The 18,916-nt window shown below is 48.8% G+C and overlaps 1 protein-coding gene across 1 annotated transcript in view; it reads right to left on the bottom strand.

The window, feature by feature from the left end:
* NTRK3 (neurotrophic receptor tyrosine kinase 3) overlaps nt 1-18,916 on the bottom strand; it is a 561,369-nt gene that overhangs the window by 512,827 nt on the left and 29,626 nt on the right. The window lies entirely within an intron of this gene.

Genomic DNA, 18,916 nt, shown 5'->3' with positions numbered 1-18,916 from the left:
TTTGCTTTTTAGTGGGATCCTGGTGTCTAAGAGCAGAACCATATCTGGAGCACCCCTTTTTCCTGGGAGTTAGGCTCTTACTCTCCAGCTTTAAAGCTTCTTGTTTTGATTTGTTTTGATAATATTTTTCTCCTTTAAAAATCTTGCATGCCAAAAAAAGGATTGAATGTTTATTATAGAAAATTGGAATGTACAAAAAAGTAGAAGGAAGGGGGAAAAATCATTCATTAATCCTCTGCCAGGAGGGCACTGCAGTTAGCATCTGCTTGTTGAGTTTCATAGATGGGCTTTTTAAAGTTGAACCAAATCATAGACTGAGAGTTGAAATTAGTTGCAGCTCACAACACTGTGGAAGTGTGGGATCCAGTAATCTATGAGACCCACCGATGTTTCATATTTCCTCCCCAAACAGAGGATTTCTTGAAGGTCTAACCCCCTATAGACTGACTTATTATTATTATTATTTTGAGACAGAACCTCACTCTGTTGCCAGGCTGGAGTGCAGTGGCATGATCTTGGCTCACTACAACCTCCGCCTCTAGGGTTCAAGCGATTCTCCTGCTTCAGCCTCCCGAGTAGCTGGGATTACACATGCATGCCACCATGCTCAGCTAATTTTTGTATTTTTAGTAGAGACGAGGTTTCACCATGTTGGCCAGGATGGTCTCTATCTCTTGACCTCGTGATTCACCTGCCTCGGCATCCCAGAGTGCTGGGATTACAGGCGTGAGCCACCTAGTGCCTGGCCTAGACTGAATCTTTATGAGGCAGTGCAGGGTGGCCACTTGGACTGTTATTTCAACTATATTTCACTTTGGTCCCTGGAAAAACCCCTAATATCTATAGCCTTGTGTCCCTAACCTCTGGGTTTCAATGGTTCCCTGCTCCAGTGAGCTCCACATCTCCAGCTCCAGCCCTGGCCTCTATCCTGAGCTCAGAGCCACATACCCAACTACATCCCAGTGTCTCCTGCTCACACCCAGTGGCTCAAAACTGAACTCACTCATCTTTACCCTTCAGACTTGCTCTGCCACCCACCTCCTCAGCAGCATTATTTACTCACTCACCCAAGCTGGCAACCTCCAAGTCATCTCTGACTCATCTCTCTTGCTTGTACCAGTAATTCATCAAGTCTCTTTGTTTCATCTCTGAAATGTCTTGCACATCATTCCTCTCTCATCTCCACCACCACTGCTGAATAATTTCATGTCTTCTTACTGTGGCAGCCGACCTTCCTAACCGATCTCACCCTCCTTTCTCAGCCTCACTGACAGTGCTTATCTTCCCAGGCACTTACTATGTCTCAGGCACTTTTCATTGATCACCTCCCAAGGACAAAGTACTTACTGTTGGCCCTGTGCTACATTTGAGAATCCAACACTCAGACAAGCTAAGCATCTCAGTTATCTATGAACAAGTAGCAAAGAATCCCAAGACTCAAGGCCTTGAAACAAGGGTGATTCTTTATGTCTTACAGTCTGTAGGTTTACAATCTGGGTGGTTCTTCTACAGGTCTTACATGGGATCACTCATATGGCTGCAGTCATCTGACAGCTTGACTGGGGCTGGATTTTGAAGATGTCCTCAATCCATGCCTGGCAGTTGATGCTGGCTGTGAACAAGACACCTTGGTCCTCCTTCATTTAGGTTCTCACCTTCCAGTAGGCTACACAGGCTTCCTTTCATGGTGGCCTCGGGGCAGCATTCCAAGAGAGTGGAAAGCAAAAGCCTCAAGGCCTCTTAAAGCCCAAGTTCTAGAACTCTCCTAATGACAATTCTGCTCTATTTTATTAGTCAGAGAAGCCATAGGCCAGCCCAGTACCAAGGAGATAGAGAAATGTACCTATTAATGGGAGAAGTGGCAACATCCTGTTGCAAAAGGGTGAGGACACAGGGAGGCCTGATTCACTGGGAACCATTGTAATAATGAGCTACCACACTACAGAACTTGTCTACAGTCATCCACTCAACTTGAAAATCCCAGGATATAAACCTGAGTCTTCTGATTCCAGTGTTCTCCCATGTTCACATTGGTTGCCAGACCTGATTCCCACTGAGAAGCAGTCATCAGTGGATGGGTCACCGTGAGTAGTCACTTGATCTGTGCTGCCCTCCGTCCTGAATGAAAGTTGCTGTCAACTAGATCAGCACCACCTCATCTTCCAGTAGTTCTGGCTTTGATAAAAGCTGCTCATCCCACCTTCCCACTCACCATGTCCAGCTTGGCTCTGGCAAGCAGCATAATGCAGGCCTCAAGAACTCCCCCAGGTCCCCAGACTCCATTAAGAAGCTGATTAAAATTTGATGCTCCCATTTAACACCTATTAGCAAACACAGTGCCCTCCTGCCAGGAGAAAGAAGTTGGGAAAGGGGCCCTCCCCAGCTCCCAGCAGCACCCTTTGTGCCAGGGTAGCAACCATTAGCTGGAAGAAAGATAAAGAAGAGGTGGATTGGGTGTGGAGGGAGGAAGAGGTGGGGGTTGTGTGTTATTTACAAAAGACCACCACTTCCTGAGCCCCAAAGTGGGACTGAGAGCTTGAGTCCTCAGTGCAGTTGTCCCACGGTGGACAGTGGAACCAGGCCAGACATGAGAAATTGGCATCCAAGAAACTGCAGCCCAAAGGGATCATGAGAGGCCACTGTCTCTCCCACCACCTTCCTACCAGGCAAAGTCTAAACTGTCCAAGACCATGAGAAGATGCATCACGGGAATGAATGTAATCAGGATATCAATGCTGTATTTGAAAGACTGAATCTCTGTTCCCAAGGTCAGCTGTGGGAATATCCCTCAAAAATCCCCAAAAGGAAGGAGATTCAAGGGAATCTATGGCAGTTTTCCATCCCTTCATTCCTAGGCAGAATGATTTAGAGGCTGAGCACATCCAATTTGGGGTAGGAGGGAAGACATAATCAGACATATGTTGACTGAGCACTTACTATGTACCAGTCCCTGGGATGAAGGGGGACTTAGACAGAGCAGGAAACAGAGTCTCTACCCTCAAGGAGTGTATGATTTCACTAAGACCACAGGTGCACACACACCTGCAGTTAAGTAACAATACAAGGTGTTCTTTATATATATTTTAGAGACAAGATCTTGCTATGTTGCCCAGGCTGGTCTCAAACTCCTGGGCTCAAGTGATCTTCCCACCTCAGCCTCCGAGTAGCTGGGATTATAGGCATGAGCCACCAAGCCCAGCCAAGGTGTTATTAGAAGGAGCACAGAACTAGGGTCTGAATCCCAGGATTGTCACTTACTAGCTCCATGAGAAACTTCATAAAGCAAATACAAATTTTATGCTCCTGGTGAATGCTTAGCTAACATAGTGCCTTCCTGCTAGGAGAGAGAACTCAGAAGAGGGCTTCCCTGGTAACTTTGAAGGTCAGGGTGGTGATCATTAGGAGGAGCCTAGCAAGTCATGTTTAATCTTAAGCCTCAGCATCCTCCTCTGTAAAATGGGGATGGTGACACCCACCACACAAGGCTGTTAGGAAGACTGGGTGATACAATGCCTGTGAAAGTACAGCGTCCAGTGGCTATTCAAAGTCAAGCCTTGTGATTACCATGACAAGTGTTAGGAGATGAAGCCACCCTTCCAGGTTATAGAGCTTCCTGGGGTCAGTGAAGTAACATGGAAATCAAGGTATCTTACCATTTATCAGATTAGCTTTATTCCCCGCAAGGCCCCCTCCCTGAGATACAAAGCCCTTCTGGTCCTACCCTCCAACTATGGCCCTCAGCACATCCCATAACAGGTATTTTCACAGCAGAGCCATGACAGCCCCCAGGGGAGCCAGGATGACCAGGGGTCCCCTAGGACCTTTGCCCATCATGTGGACATTCCCTCCACACACTTACCCCAGCCCCTCAGAGTCTTGTGTTAATCAATGGCTCCCCTTATCTCTGGCTCCTCTGTGGCCTTTCCTCCATCCAGCAGTCTTTTGCTTTAGGACTCAATGCCCTTGGCTTCCCTTTGAAGCCCTGACTTTCCCCATTTACCTAGAACCAGCCCTCAGCACTGAGCTCCAGAGGGTACTGTGGACTTCACACTATCACAGGATGGTAGGGGAGGGGACAGGACAGCCAAGGAAGACCGGAGGGGGCAGGGCCCAATGGCACCTTGAAGACTGCACCTCCCTGGGGTTATGGAAAAGGGCGGACAGTTGGGGGCTTCTCAGCAACTGTGCCTCACTGAGGGGTAGGGCAGCAAAATAGTTTTGAGGATGATATGAAGTAAACTTGAGAAAGAAGACTGGAAGCCAGGGTGGCTGGGCCCGCCCTGCCTGCTGGGACCCAGGTTGTGGTTGTGATCTGGAGACTCTGTTGACTCACAAAAAGTTGGGCACTTTTTTTTTTTTTTTTGAGACAGAGTCTGGCTCTGTCCCCCAGGCTAGAGTGCAGTGGCACCATCTCGGCTCACTGCAAGCTCCGCCTCCCGGGTTCACGCCATTCTCCTGCCTCAGCCTCCCAAGTAGCTGGGACTACAGGCGCCCGCCACCACGCCCTGCTAATTTTTTTTTTTTTTGTATTTTTAGTAGAGACAGGGTTTCACTATGTTGGCCAGGATGGTTTCGAACTCCTGACCTCATGATCCGCCCACCTCGGCCTCCCAAAGTGCTAGGATTACAGGCTTGAGCCACCGTGCCCGGCCAAGTTGGGCACTTTTAAGTAGTAGAGGGATGGAATCGAATTAATGGTTTTGGGAAGGTGCCTTGGCAGGGGTCAGGGAGGTTCCTTTTGTGGGAGGACAGCTCTGTATGCAGGGTGACTGGAATCACTCCCAAGGCCCTGCTGCAACCTCCCAACTAGGCAGGGGCTTCAGAAAGAAAGACCTCACAAAAGGCGGCGACATTGTTTGCTAGAGTCTCTGAGCCACATCCTTGATTCCTTGCTCTGGAGTCAAATCCAATTCCCACCCCTTTCCCTCTACCTCCCATGGATTGCTCTGCCATCCTCTGCAGCCTCCAGGTGGCCACAAGAATGTCCTTTCTGGCTTAGGGCCCCCCACACACACTGACAAACTACCCCCAGCAGGGCATCAGGTTGAAAGAGATTAGAGTTGAGAATAATTAACCCAAGATCAGAACTCCTCTTTGTCACTTACTAACTGTGCAGCCTGGGCAAATTGCTCAATCTTTCTGGGCCTTGGCTTTCTCATCTGTAAACTGAGAATCATAAACTCCCTTTGTAGGATAGTGGTGGGATTAAATGAGATAATGTATCTAAATGTATTTCCATTGAAGTCAAATAAAGTCTAGAGACAAATCTCTAAAGTATAAATGTTTTGTTTTGGGAAGCAAGAATTTCAATTTAGGGCTTACACACAGACCGGGTGGTCTCCAGTATGTCGGGAGAACAAAGAGAAGGTTGAGAGTTTTATTAGAAATGTTATGCATTGTTTTGAAAGAAAGCTCATTGGCGCTAGAGAAGGTTTTGGGAGCTGGCAAGCTCTGATTGGTGAGTGACTGGTAAGTAAAACCAGTCTTAGAGTCACGGCAGGTTGTTCCAGCAGTTACTAGGTAAAACTGGCCTTAGGGTCTCAGCAGGCCATTTCAGCAGTGGCACTTGTGAAAAATTTAATTCTTGGAGCTGGTGTTCCGTGCCCCGAGTACTTTTTTCCCCTGGCTCCTGACTCTGATTTAGTTAAGTGTGACAAGAATGACCCAGTTTGTATAATCAACTTTCACACTCCTAGCCCAGTGCCTGGAACACAGTGGGCCCTCTCCCCTCATTCAGATGCATCATTAGATACCCATTGGTCATCACAGAGAGAGCACATAATGGGGTGCCTAGTCCATAAACAGCACTCCATTGGGAATCTGTGGCCTTAGAGATGGCCTCTCCTCCTCTCTGCTGCCTGTATCTTCTGTCTCCTGTCCCCACTGCACTGCCTGCATCAGACTCTCACATGCCATCCTTCCAATCTGTGGGGACAACCTCTCCCTGGTCCTCTTTGCCATGACCAGGTGAAGCCTCCTGAAAAGTCAAGAAACTGCCACTCCAGCCCCCAGAATGTGCTCAACTCCGTTTCATGGCTTATAAAGGCTTCTCATTCCCACCCTAACCTGCTCTCCAGCCCAAACACCTTCCCACTTTGCACCTATAATCTAATCATTCCAAACTCCCCACCATCCCCCAGATACCCTGCTTCTGCCTCCATGCCCAAGCAACTGCAATTCCATCTGCTTAGAAGACACATCTCTGCTTTCACCAGCACTGACTCCACGTGAAACCCTTGAATACTCGAGACCCAGATCCATGCCACCTCCTCAGCAAAGCCTTCCCCAGCACCCCAGTAGATGCCATTGGTTTTTCTCTATGCCAGGGGCCTGCAATCTATGGCCCATAGGCCAAATCCAACCCACCATCTGTTTTTCTACAGACCGTGAGTCAAGAATGGTTTTGACATTTTTAGGTATTTGAAAATAATCAAAATAATAATATGCCATGTCATGTGAAGATTACGGAAATTTTAGTGTCCATAAATAGTTTTATCAGAATACAGCCATGCATAATCCCTTAGGCATTGTCCATGGTTGCTTTTGCACTACTACAGAGTTGAATAGTTGCAACAGAGACTGCATGACCCACAAAGTTTAAAACATTTACTCTCTGTTCCTTGACATAACAGAAAAGCTTGCCGATCTTGGCTCTATGATGCTACAATTTTTATTTCAAATGCTCTTGTACCAGGATCTGTCTTTTCTGTGGATGATGAACAACTCAAGGGGAAGTCTTGTTCAACACTGATCTTTGGGCCTATTCCAGCTCCTAGGAGTAGTAGACATTCAATATTCTGCTCCCACTGGAAACACCTCTTCAATGGTCCCAGCTCCCACAGGCAAGCCCCAATGCCTGGGATCTGGTAATACCCACTTCTCTTTGCCCCTGCAGCCCTATTGGTAGGGCCTGCTGGAGACACTTCCTGAAGCATCATTCCCCCTCCAGAAATAGAAACTACAGCCTAACAGAGTAAGTTGACTTGCCTAAGGTCATGCAGTTAGAGATTCAAATCCAGACCTTTCCCTGCAAACTTAACACTACCCTCTCATCCTTCCCAAACACAGCCTGCCATGCAGAGGCACCAGGATTGCTCCTGGGCTCTGAGGAGATGAAATTCTTTCAGTAGCAGAATTCTGGGACCAGAGGCAACTCCCCAGGAATGTTTGTTGCATGGGATTTATACGCAGCATTTGTCTAATAAAATAATTTCTGAACATCTCACATCCCCTAATTACTTGTCATAATAATGTGAGGCATCTCCCCGTGTGCTTGTTTTTCCCTTTGCTGGCACAGCGCAGGAGCTCCTGGGCCTGGGAGGCGGAGATAAATATAGCCGCTCATTTACTCACCAGTTGGGTTGCCTGAATGCACAACAATACACGTCACCACCCCAACATGTGCAGAGCCCATGCACACGCGCATGGAGAGTATTGCCGTTTGAACCACATGGCATCACTGACACTTCCTGGATCAACTCTAACTGAGAAAGGGGCATGAACTGGTCCAACATGATGCCAACTGGCCAGAACTAGGACCATTCTTTACTTTAGGAGTTACTGGGAGGCAAATTTGGGTGTGATAGAAGGAGGAGCTTTTCTAAGGATGAAGCACTATCAGGGGTACTTTTTCACTAGGATAGGACATGTTGGCTTTTCAGGTGCCCACAAATTCTTTTTTTTTTTTTTTTTTTTTTTTTGAGACGTTGTCTTGCTTTGTTGCCCAGGCTGGAGTGCAGTGGCACAGTCTAGGCTCCCTGCAACCTCCGCCTTCCGGGTTCAAGCAATTCTCCTGCCTCAGCCTCCTGAGTAGTTGGGACTACAGGCGCCCGCCACCACACCTGGCTATTTTTTGTATTTTTAGTAGAGATAGGGTTTCACCATGTTGGCCAGGATGGGCTCGAACTCCTGACCTCGTGATCTGCCCACCTCATCCTCCCAAAGTGCTGGGATTACAGGCATGAGCCACTGCGCTCGGCCGGTCTCCACAGGTTCTAAGTCTAAGACATTCTGTACTTAGGAATGTTCAACTTATTTCTCCTCAGCCTCCAGGAGCTCAGGTTGGAAGCACAGAAGAGCTGGGTGGGGCTGGGGTGTGGGAGGAAAGCAGAGCTCTTACACAACATTTCTGCAGTGTCCTCAAAGTCAACCCGCCACTTCCTCTTTAGGGTCTGATGCTGAGTTCAGTCCCCATCTCTGCCTCTCAGGAGGACCAGTAGCAGAACCATGAGGTGGTCTCAAATCTTTCCTTTCTGGGTCTACATTCTTATCCCTCCTCAGCTGCCCCTCCTGGTGCCCTGTGTCTGCCCTGACTCTCTAACACCAGCACCCCCTACTCAGCCTTCTCCAGAGCATTTATTTCTCCATATTATGGTCTGGAGACCTCAGATAAAATGCTCCAAAATGTGTGTGTGTGTGTGTGTGTGTGTGTGTGTGTGTGTGTGTTCCCTCCCACCGTATGAGTATACTAACAGAGCTATTCCCAAATTTTCCAGAAAACAGTTCCACCCCAGTGTCTTCTAGACCAGCAGAAAATTGCTTCCTGCAGGCAAATTCTCCTAATCCTCATGGTCTTGTTCAGAGGGTCCCTCTCCTTTGCAAGGTTGCAGGTGGATACAGAACTGAAATATCTGGTCAGGTGGCTTTTGGCCAGCTCATCCCAATATGGGGGTTCATCCCTGGGGTCATAGGACTCCTCTGCTTTCTGAAGTCATTCTGGGAAGCACCAGGGCTTGTGTGTGTTCACAGCACTGATCTCGGAGCCCAGTTGTCTTAGGTGTGCTACAATGCCTTTGCCAGACATGAAGATTGATTGGAACAAGCCTTGGACAGGACAACAGTAAGTGTCCCTTGGAGCAGAGAGAAAGGCCAGGTCCCTGAATTGTAGATGTCTACCTTGGAGATTCTTTGATTCCTAGCACCTCTGCTCAGCCACTGAGGACCACCTGAGGTTCACTCTGTCATTGGCTTTTCTCTCACTGGCTCTTTCTGAAAACTGCTTTCTTTCTTGCCATTCCCTTCTCTGTTCCCTTCTATCCACTGACCAAGTTGAAGCTTGCTGCAGTGCCTTGGCAAGCCTAGAAACCAAGTAGAATACAAAATGAGCCCAACTTGGCTCATGCCTGTAATCTCAGCACTTTGGAAGGCTGAGGTAGGCAGATTATTTGAGGCCAGGAGTTTGAGACCAGCCTGGCCAACATAGCGAAACCCCATCTCTACTAAAAATACAAAAATTAGCTGGGCATGGTGGCGGGTTCCTGTAATCCCAGCTACTGGGGAGCTGTGGCGGGAGAATCACATGAATCCAGGAGGCAGAGGTTGCAGTGAACCAAGATTGGGCCATTGCACTCCAGCCTGGGCAACAGAACAAGACTGTCTAAAAAATATAAAATAAAAAAATAAAAATAAATAAAATGAGCCCAACTTGGGTAGAAATTGCATCTCTACTGAGTGTTAGCTATGGAACCTGGTATGCACCAAACCTCTTCTAGGTTCAACTTCTTTATCTGTAATATGAGGATGGTAAGATCTATCTCTAATAGACAGCTGTCATTCTTGCCTATCCAGCAACGATGCTGCCATCATCTGGTGTCAACACCATGATTTTCCTTTGAGGAGCCCATGTCATTCTCACACCCAGTCCACGTGGTTTTCTAGGGCTGATGCCCTCATTGCCAAAAGTGGGCAGCTAGCCCTGGATTGGCCAGTGACAGTACTACAACCCTCTGGCCACAGTATTTGGTTCAGGAAAGGTCACTTGACCCAGGCCAAGCCAATGAGAGTCAGCCCTGGATTTTTGCTAAACCTCTGTTAGCTTGGGAATTTCTACAAAGGCAGAATATTAGTCTAGAGCTGCTGATGGCCACCTTTGTCCCTACAGGAGTTATGCCCATCTGAGAATGAAGCCAACACAAAAGAAGACAGAAGTGAGAAACAGAGAAATTCCTCACGACATTCTTTAAGGACCTGGATCTAGCCATGTCTGATGTTCATCCTTGAGTGACTGAGCCAATAGACTTCCTCTTTAGTTTACACTAGTTTGAGTTGGGTTTCTTTCAGTGGCAACTGAAACTCCTGACTAATACACTACCTCAAGGCTCTTGTCAGAATCAAATGAAACAGCATATACAATCACCTAGCAGACTGCTGGTACATAATAGGCGCTCATTAAATATTAGTCACCTTCCCAACAAGAGGAGGCAGGGAAAAGTGCCAGTGGACAGAAGACTGAGAACACAAGAAAGATGTATAATCAACAGAGCAAGAGCCTGGAGGAGCCAAGAAGGGATGAGATCAAAGCACGGTGGCAAGTTTGGACTGAGCAGAGAAAGAGACACTTCTTCCTTGCAGGCAGCAGGAGGAAACCCTGGGAAATGAAGAAGGGCTGAGGAGGGGAGGAGGGATGTTGGGGGACTTCATAGCAGGCTGCTTATTCCCCTCGAGTTTGGAATTAGGGTGTCCTCTGCAGAGTCAGGTCCATGAGTAAGCCCAGAGCTTTGAGGTTAGTAGAGAAGGGCTGCATCAGCAGCTGTCACTGTTTAGCAGGAGAAAAATGGGAGGTTGCTGCATAGCAGACGGCCTGCTGCCACAACTTCTGGGGACCTAATCCAGAGAGACTCATGCCTGTCACGTTTCTTTGGCCCTATTTCTATCTACTATTTGGGTCTTGAAAAGAGGATACTGTCATGCTTTCCAGGAAACTAACTCAGGGACCCAAACCCAGGAACCTTCCACCCCCAAAACATACAACCCTTATTTGGGGGGGATTCCTGTAGAGAGTCCAGCCTCCCACCTGTCCTGATTCTGCTAGAGAAAAAGAGATTTCTTCACAATGGAAGCCATTCTTTCCCTTAAGTTCTTTGCTTCTGGGGCTCACTTTGCCTTCAGTAATCTCTCTCCACTCCATCCTACACACCAAAGACCTACACTACTCCCAGCCCCTCCCTCTGAGGTGACTCGTGGTAATCCTACCCAGCACCCAAGGCCAGACTCAAGGCAAATTGTACTCAATGCCCAGTTCAATCTCTTCTTTCTGCTTCTAAACCAAGCTTGGCAAACATTTTCTGCAAAGGTCCACACAGTACATAATTTAGGCCTTCTGGGCCATATGGTCTCTGTCACAACTAACTTCTCAACTCTGCAGTTGTGGAACAAAATAAGCCATAGACAACATGTAAACAAATGAGCATGGTGTGTTCCAATAAAACTTTTATTTATGGACATGGAAATTTGAATTTCATACAATGCTCATGTGCCATGAAATAGTATTCTTCTTTTGTTTCTTTCTAAAACATTTAAAAATGCAGCAATCATTTTTAGCTCACAGGCTGTACAAAAACAAGCAGTGGAACAGATTTGGCCCAAAGGTCATATTTTGCCAAGCCCTGCTCTAAATAATAACAGCAATGGCTGCTGTTAGTTAAATTCCTACTCCACACAAGATCTTGTACTTCTATTTCCTGATTTAGTCACCACTTGAGCTTTATTAGGTGAGTTGTGAAATGGGAAAAGTTTCCTTATCCCCCTCACAGGGCATGCCATCAGGGTGTGGCTCACTTCGGTGCCCCATTGCTCATATCCCTAAGGGGAGCAGACAGGCCGGTTGTGGGGATCGTTGGCTTTGACCCCATAGAAGCATCTAGGGGTGAATATTTACAGGTCCTAAGGCCCCAGTGGGCATGTGTTACAGTGTGCTCTGAAAGTTTAGCCATCCGCAGGCAGCTCATGTTAATCAGCTCAATTAGATCCTCTGCCTTATTGCAAGGACAGAGGGCTTTCTGTATCCCAGGTTCTTGCCTTAGTGTAACGGAAAAATCAGATTGCACATGGGCTTGGAGAATGAGTGCAAGGTTTTATTGAATGGAAGTAGCTCTCAGCAGATGGATGGGGAGTTAGAAGGGGGATGGAGTGGGAAGGTGGTTTTCCCTTTGAGTCAGGCTGCACAGCAGCTGGACTCTCTTCTGACCACCCCAGCCAAACTCCGCGTTGTTCCACCAGTCGGTGGCCTGCCTGCATCTGCCAGTGCCTGTTGGTGTGCTCTTCCTCCAGTGTGTTCCTCTTGACATCCAGCCACTTGTGCCTCTGCCCACTAGGGTCTCAGGGTTTTTATAGGCACAGGATGGGGGTGTGGCAGGCCAGGATGTTCTTGGAAAATGCAACATTTGACCACGAAAGCAGAAATGCCTGTCCTCACCTAGGTGTGTGGGCCCTGGTCTGGGAGTGGAGCCCTAGCCAGGGACCACACCCTTCTCCTCCCAGCACTTCCCTGCCTTCCTCCCATATCAGTAGGATTATCTCCATTTTCTAATGCAGAAAATTTAAGTTTCAGAGAGCTTCTGTGACTCGCCTTAGAATATCACACCCACTGGTAGGAATGCTGGGGTTCAGAGTCCATCTGCCCCTGAAGTCTTTCTACTTCCCCACACACTTTCCAAAACCTCTCGCATCTCTCTAAGCCCTCCTCCCTGCCTTGCCTCCTACTGTTCTGAATTATAGGCATTTGTAAACTTGACTTCATTCCCCTACAGAGGTGTAAGCCACCCAAGGGCAGGAATATGTCTAATTTGTTCCCCCTTTTGCTGCCTAGCCCTGTGGCCAGCCCATGTTAGCTGCTCCTCCTCCCCCTCCTCCTTCTCCCCTTCCATTTCCTGCTCCTCCTCCTCCTCCCTCTGCTGCCCTAGCCTGCTTCTCCAGAGCCTGCTGGCACCTGAGCTATTTCCGGGGCCTTGTAAACTTTCTTTAACTTGGGAAGCCCAGAGTGTTGCTAGAAACCAGCAGTGCAATTACAGGGCTTTTAAACTGCCTGGCTCCTTTGTGTTCGTTCCCCCCAGGGGCCCCTCAAAGGCCGGGATTGTGTTAGGTTAAGGAGGGAGGAGGTGCGATTGCTCATCTTCATTAGGGCAGAGTTTCCAGCTAATACAGCAGCTGCTCGCTAGGGGCCTGAGAGGAGGGGCAGCCCGGCAGGACAGCTCTAGCCTCCCACGATAAAGTATCCAGGATTCTATACCTCTACGTTGGAACCTGGAAGTGGCCAATTGGAGGTCTCCAAAGGACCAGGAACAGCTGGGTGTGGGGTGGGGAGGCACAGACCTCAAAGTTAAGTTCATCTCCTTGGCAGAGGAGCCTGGAATTGGTCCTGCCTCCATCCCCAGCTGCATCACCAGAAAGGCACCTGGAGCCCCAGGCGCATATTTGTTCATTAGATAGCCTGTGATATTGCAAAGCTGCTATTGACTCGTGTGCCTGTCTTCTTCCCCTCCAGCCTGTAGCTTCTTGAGGCTCATAGACTGTGACTTTTATGTCTCCAGAGTGGGTGCTTAACTAATGTTTGCCGAATGAAGAAATGGTGGCCAAGCTTGGTGGCTCAGGCCTGCAATCCCAGCACTTTGGGAGGCCGAGGCAGGCAGATCACCTGAGGTCAAAAGTTGGAGACCAGCCTGGCCAACATGGTGAAACCCCATCTCTACTAAACGTACAAAAATTAGCCGGGTGTGGTGGTGGTGGGTGCCTATAATCCCAGCTACTCAGGAGGCTGAGGCAGGAGAATTGCTTGAACCCGGGAGACGGAGGTTGCAGTGAGCCGAGATTGTGCCACTACACTCCAGCCTGGGCGACATGAGCAAGACTCCATCTCAAAAAATAAATAAATAAGAAAAGAGAAGAAACGGCACAGGAGAAGCAGGTGCAGTCTGCAATGCACAGGGTAGGAAAGGGGTTCTTGACAAGTCTACCTCACTCATGGCCTGGTACATCTTACTCAGGCTCACAACTGCTCAGCAGCTCGCCATGGTTCTCAGGGGTAGGCAGGGCAACGTATGGTGAGGAATAGGGAATTTGGCAAGGAGGTAGCTGAGCTCACATCTTGGCTCAAGCCCACCAGGCACATCCTGGAACTTTAGGGCTGGATGTGGCCACAGGGACGACCACTCTGCAGCTCTACCATGCCCTCTAGGATTGGCAAATCTCTTCCACCAAGAGCTTGGCCACCCCCAGGGCAGAGAGAAGAGGCTGCTCCTCCAGTTTCTGGAGCTCCTTTCCTGAAAGCACAGTATGTTAGAGCTGGAGGGGACTTCAGAGCCATTCTAGGCCAACCTTCCCATCTAAATAAAAAGTGCAGGAAATGGATACCCAGAGCTCTGACACATGGCCTCCTGCTATCCTGGCAAGATTGCCAAAAGTGGAGCAAGAAGACCTCCCAGGCCCTGTGTCATTGCGGAAGAAGGTGTGCTTTGTCCCTTAGGACTTGGCCCTCATCCTTCAAAGGGAGCAGGCCCTGCTTCCCCACAGAACTAACGAGATTGACAGCCAAACCAGCTTTTTAACCCTGTGGGGTCCACACAGAACAGGTGTGGGTAGGCAGATGCCCAGACAGCCTTTCCCAGGCCTGTCCGTGCATCAGAAGCAGCTAGGGATCTTTTTATAAGCCAGTTTCTGGGCCTTTCCCCTGACAGTTCTGCTCCCACGGGTCTGGGGTAGGCCCCCACAATCAGTATTTTTACAAGCCACCCAGGAGATGCTGAGGCAGCCACTTTAGACCATTGTTTGGGAAGAGGACGCTCTGGATTCACATCTTTACTGATAAGTGATTAACAGCCTACAAATGCCAAGAGATCCAATGCTAAGAACCTGTCCTTCCTCAGCCCCTCTCCCGGCTTCGGGTACATCTGAATGCATCTAAGGTGTGAAGGGACAGGTAAGGAGATCCCTCCTTAGGCTCCCCCTAGCTTGGGAGGTGATGTCCTTCAGAAGGATGAAGCAGGAGTCCTCTGAAGTTGCACCCTCTGGGGTGACTGAGTGGCCCAGCTTCCACCCTTGAGGGCTCTGCTCCCATGGCAATTCATGCCCTCCATACAATGAGAGGGGCCTAATCCAGTGAAAGGCCAGGTGCTGGGCCAGGGAGAAAGGACAGAGGAAGCCCCTACTAAGCCTCTCTGAGTAAGTCTCAGTGAATACTCACAACCATCCTATTAGGGTTCTATTATTATCCCATTTTACAGATGAAGAAACTGAGGTCCTCAGAGGCATAGTGGCTCTCTCAGGTCATCCAGTTGGTAGGCAGCAATGCCCATAGTCCATAGCTTCTGACCCAAGACCAGTATTCTCTGCATCCCACCATGGCCTGAGACAGTGGTCACCATTCTGACTGCAGAAGATGACAACAAACTAGATGTTCCCCTCCAAGGGAGACAGCCCAGAAGGCTGAGAGATAGCTGAGAGAGGAGAAAGGAGGCCTATGGGTTCTAATCCCAGTGGAGCTTAGAAGGATAGCATCTAGATCACCCCACTCTGCCAAGTCCCAGCCACCAAGCCAAGAGGAAAATTTTGCTGATGTGGTGTACCTCCCCACATCCGGCCACGGACCAGGGGAACAGATTGAGCTCGCAGATCTAAAGTGCTAGATGAAAGCCCATTAATAAACCTCCTGGCAAGGCCCAACCTTATGTTCAAGGGTGCACCATTCATAAATCTCTGCGGCATGGTGCTCAAGCCTCTGCACCACAGCCTGTGGGAAGGGGAGGACCTGAGCAGCCTGCAGAGGAGGGCTAGAGAGGAGCCCCAGGACTGTGTTGAGCCCTCCGAGGGTCCTTAGAGCCTGTCCACGCCTAGGTGCTTCTCTCCAGACTCAGGAGCAGCAGGAACTGTGGAGGACACCTGGGCTGTTCTTATCCAGGGCCCCCAGGTATTTTACACCTGGGAAGTTTCACAGCTTGGGGTTGAGAAATATCCCTGCCTGGAGCTCTGGAACCTCTGGCAGGTGCCAGCCTGGTCTTCTCATCTAGAAAATGGACCAGGTGATGGCCAAGATCCTTGCAACTCCATTATTTTAGGATGCCCATGAAAACCTAATTGTGAGACTCAGTTTCTCTTTTGGAAGGCTAAGGAACAAACATATATGGAATAACCACTGTGATTCAGGTACCCTACACACTCTACCTCAGTGAATCCCTCAATAACCAGCAAGATAAGTCTTGTCATGATTCCCATTTTGCAGAAGTGAAAACTGAGGTTCACAAAAATAGAATTAACTTCCCCATGGAGCTATTAAATAACAGACTTCACAGCTCAGATCCTTTTGGAACGTGGCAGGATGGAAGTAAACAAAAGTAACACAGAGGTACGATTCAAACTCAGGCTGCCGGGCCAGTATAGCCCTTTGTTGTCTCCTAACTTCTTCTACAATAATAGTTCTCGACAGGAGCAATGTTGTCCCCCAGGTGACATCTGACATTTTAGGTTGTCCCAGCTCAGGAGGAAGAGATGCTACTGGCATCTAGTGCATAGGGGCCAGGAATGCTGGTAAGCATCCTACAGTGCACAGGACAGCCCCACAACAAAGAATTAATTGACCCAAAATGTCAATAGGGCCAAAGTGGACAAATCTTGCCCTAAAGCCCCTGTAGACCGAGCAGACTCGGCCCTGGGCTTCCTGCTGCACAGCACCTCTCAGGAAGGGCCAGACAGCTGGGGCAGCAATCTCCAAGGTACCCTGCAGAATACTGGGTGGAAACAGCTGTTGTAGGGGATAGGGAATGGGGGTGGGGACTTGTTCAAACAACTTTGGGAAACAACAGATTCTGCAAAACCAAGATGTCTTTGGTGGAGGACTTCTCAGTGTGTTTATTTGTGTGACAGTCAGTTCTAGATGTCAACTTTATTTGTTTGTTTATTTTGGAGACAGGATCTCGCTCTGTCACCCAGACTGGAGGCCTCAAACTCCTGGCCTCAAGCAATCCTCCTGCCTCCACCTCCCAAAGTGCTGGGATTATAGCTGTGACCACCACACCCAGCTAGATGTCAACTATAAACACAAATCTAGGTGTTGTCATGAAGGTATTTTGTAGATGTGATTAAAATTCATAATCAGTTGACTTTACATAAGGGAGATTATCCTAGACAATCTGTCCCCCAGAGCGACTATGAAGCCTTATCTTATTAGACACAGCTAATAAGCCCCAGTCCCCTGGGAAGGGTGACTTTCCATAAGCGAGATTATCCTGGATCATCTGGGTTGGCTTGATTTAATCAGTCCGAAGGCCTTAGGAGCAGAGCTGAGGTTTCCCTGAAGAAGAAATTCTGCCTTCGGACAGCAGCTTCACCCCATGGTCTAGAATTCCAGCCTGACCTTGGGACTTCAGACTTGCCCAGCCAGCCCCCACAATTACATAAACCAACTCCTTGCAATAAATCTCTTAATATGTATTTCCTACTGTTTCTGTGGCTGTAGTTGATCTCTGCCTGATACAATTTGAATCATGACCTCCAAGAGTGGAATATAGATAAGTTTATGACAATTCCCAAACCGATTTGGCCAGTGAGACTTTGAATTTGAGGAGCATCTCACAGGATTCATGTTCAGCAGATGCTTCCTCTCTCTCTCTCTCTCTCTCCAGCAAATGTAGGCAGACTGAGCAAGTCAATCGTAAAGGAACTTTAGCCCAGCTTTGGAGGCTTGTGTCAGGAGTGCAACCATGCGCTCTCACTGTGGGCAGAGGGCCCTCAGTACTACCATGTTGTCTGACAGTTACACAGTCTTGGATACTCACAAAACACACTCCCAGTATCAGTGCTGGGGTCATGCAGGACTCACTATGGTTGACACCTATTGGGCCCAGACCTTTGCTCTTGGTCGCTGTCCTAGTCTGTAAAGCAGAGCTAATAAGCCCCAGCCCCGGAGAAGGGTATAAAGACAAAATGAGATTTATGCAAAGTACCTGGCACACAATGGGTGTTCACCCAGTGCCAACGCCCTCCTCTCTCCTCCCCTTTGACGAAAAGCTGTGCTAAAACAGGCCTCCTACTATATAAGGAATAAGCAATGTTTTAAAACCACTCAAAATGTTCAGCTGTTGCCAAAAGATGCTACGGAGCTCTCCCTAAGCCCGTGGCCCACCCTAAATTTAACAGGCCCATGTTTACAAACCCAAATCCATGCATCTCAGAGGCTCCCACACATATCCTAGCTGTCCCTCCTCAGAACTCCGTTTGGACAGTCTCTGGCAGCGTCACGGGCAGCTGCTGCCTCTCTGGGTGTTCCCGACACTCAGCCTGGGCCCCTGGCAGCTACTCATGTGTGGGAGAGCAAGAGGGAATCAGAAGACCCTTCTGCCACCTGAAGACCACCAGGGCTCCTGGCTGCAGAGTTCAGGCCAGGGCTCTGGAACCAAGATGTAAGAAATTCCAGCAGCTAAGAGCCGGGGAGCTGAGCATAAGCCACAGCTCTGGCCCTGGCTTTATCTTTCTGTCCTTCACTCTTGTTCTGCATGCACTCACACTCATACAGCCAGCCTCTCATCTTCCTACAACTCAGATATCCTGAAACAATCCAATCACACTGAACACAGCCCAGAACCAGGAAGGAACACAGGCTCCTTGACTGGACAGAACATAGGAGGGCTGATGCTCTAAAGCTCACGCAGCTGGCACAAAGGAGAGCAACACAGCCCTCGCTTGGACCCTATTTATCCTTCCTTACAGCACTGGTTCTCAAACTTTAGGGACATCTGAATCACCAGGACAGCTTGTTAAATACATGGTCCCACCCCCAGAGTTTCTGATTCAGCAGGTCCGGGACGGGGCCCAAGAACTGGCATTTCTGACAAGTTCCCAGGTGGAGCTGCTGCTGCTGGGGTAGGGGCTGCACTTTATGGAGCGCTGCTTTACAGCTTGGATAAGCCAAGCCAACTGAGTCAGTACCTGATTAGAATGGAATCGCTGAGCGTGTGAGTGTTGGGGGCGGGGCAGATGCTGATAGTGGTGAGGCCTGCCAATGCCAGGCTTACTGACAGCTGCAGGAAGTGACAGTTGACAGCCTGAGAGCACAGAAAGAGACAGCAAACTATAAAAAGCAGACATAAGAACTCAAAAAGCAAAGCAGTCTGAAGCCACCACAGTGCGATAAAATTATTACATACCCCCA

Source organism: Symphalangus syndactylus, chromosome 5 (assembly GCF_028878055.3).
Source record: "Symphalangus syndactylus isolate Jambi chromosome 5, NHGRI_mSymSyn1-v2.1_pri, whole genome shotgun sequence".
NCBI lineage: Eukaryota > Metazoa > Chordata > Mammalia > Primates > Hylobatidae > Symphalangus > Symphalangus syndactylus.
The sequence above is the reverse complement of the archived record's forward strand: the minus strand, read 5'-3'. Positions and strand labels throughout refer to the sequence as shown.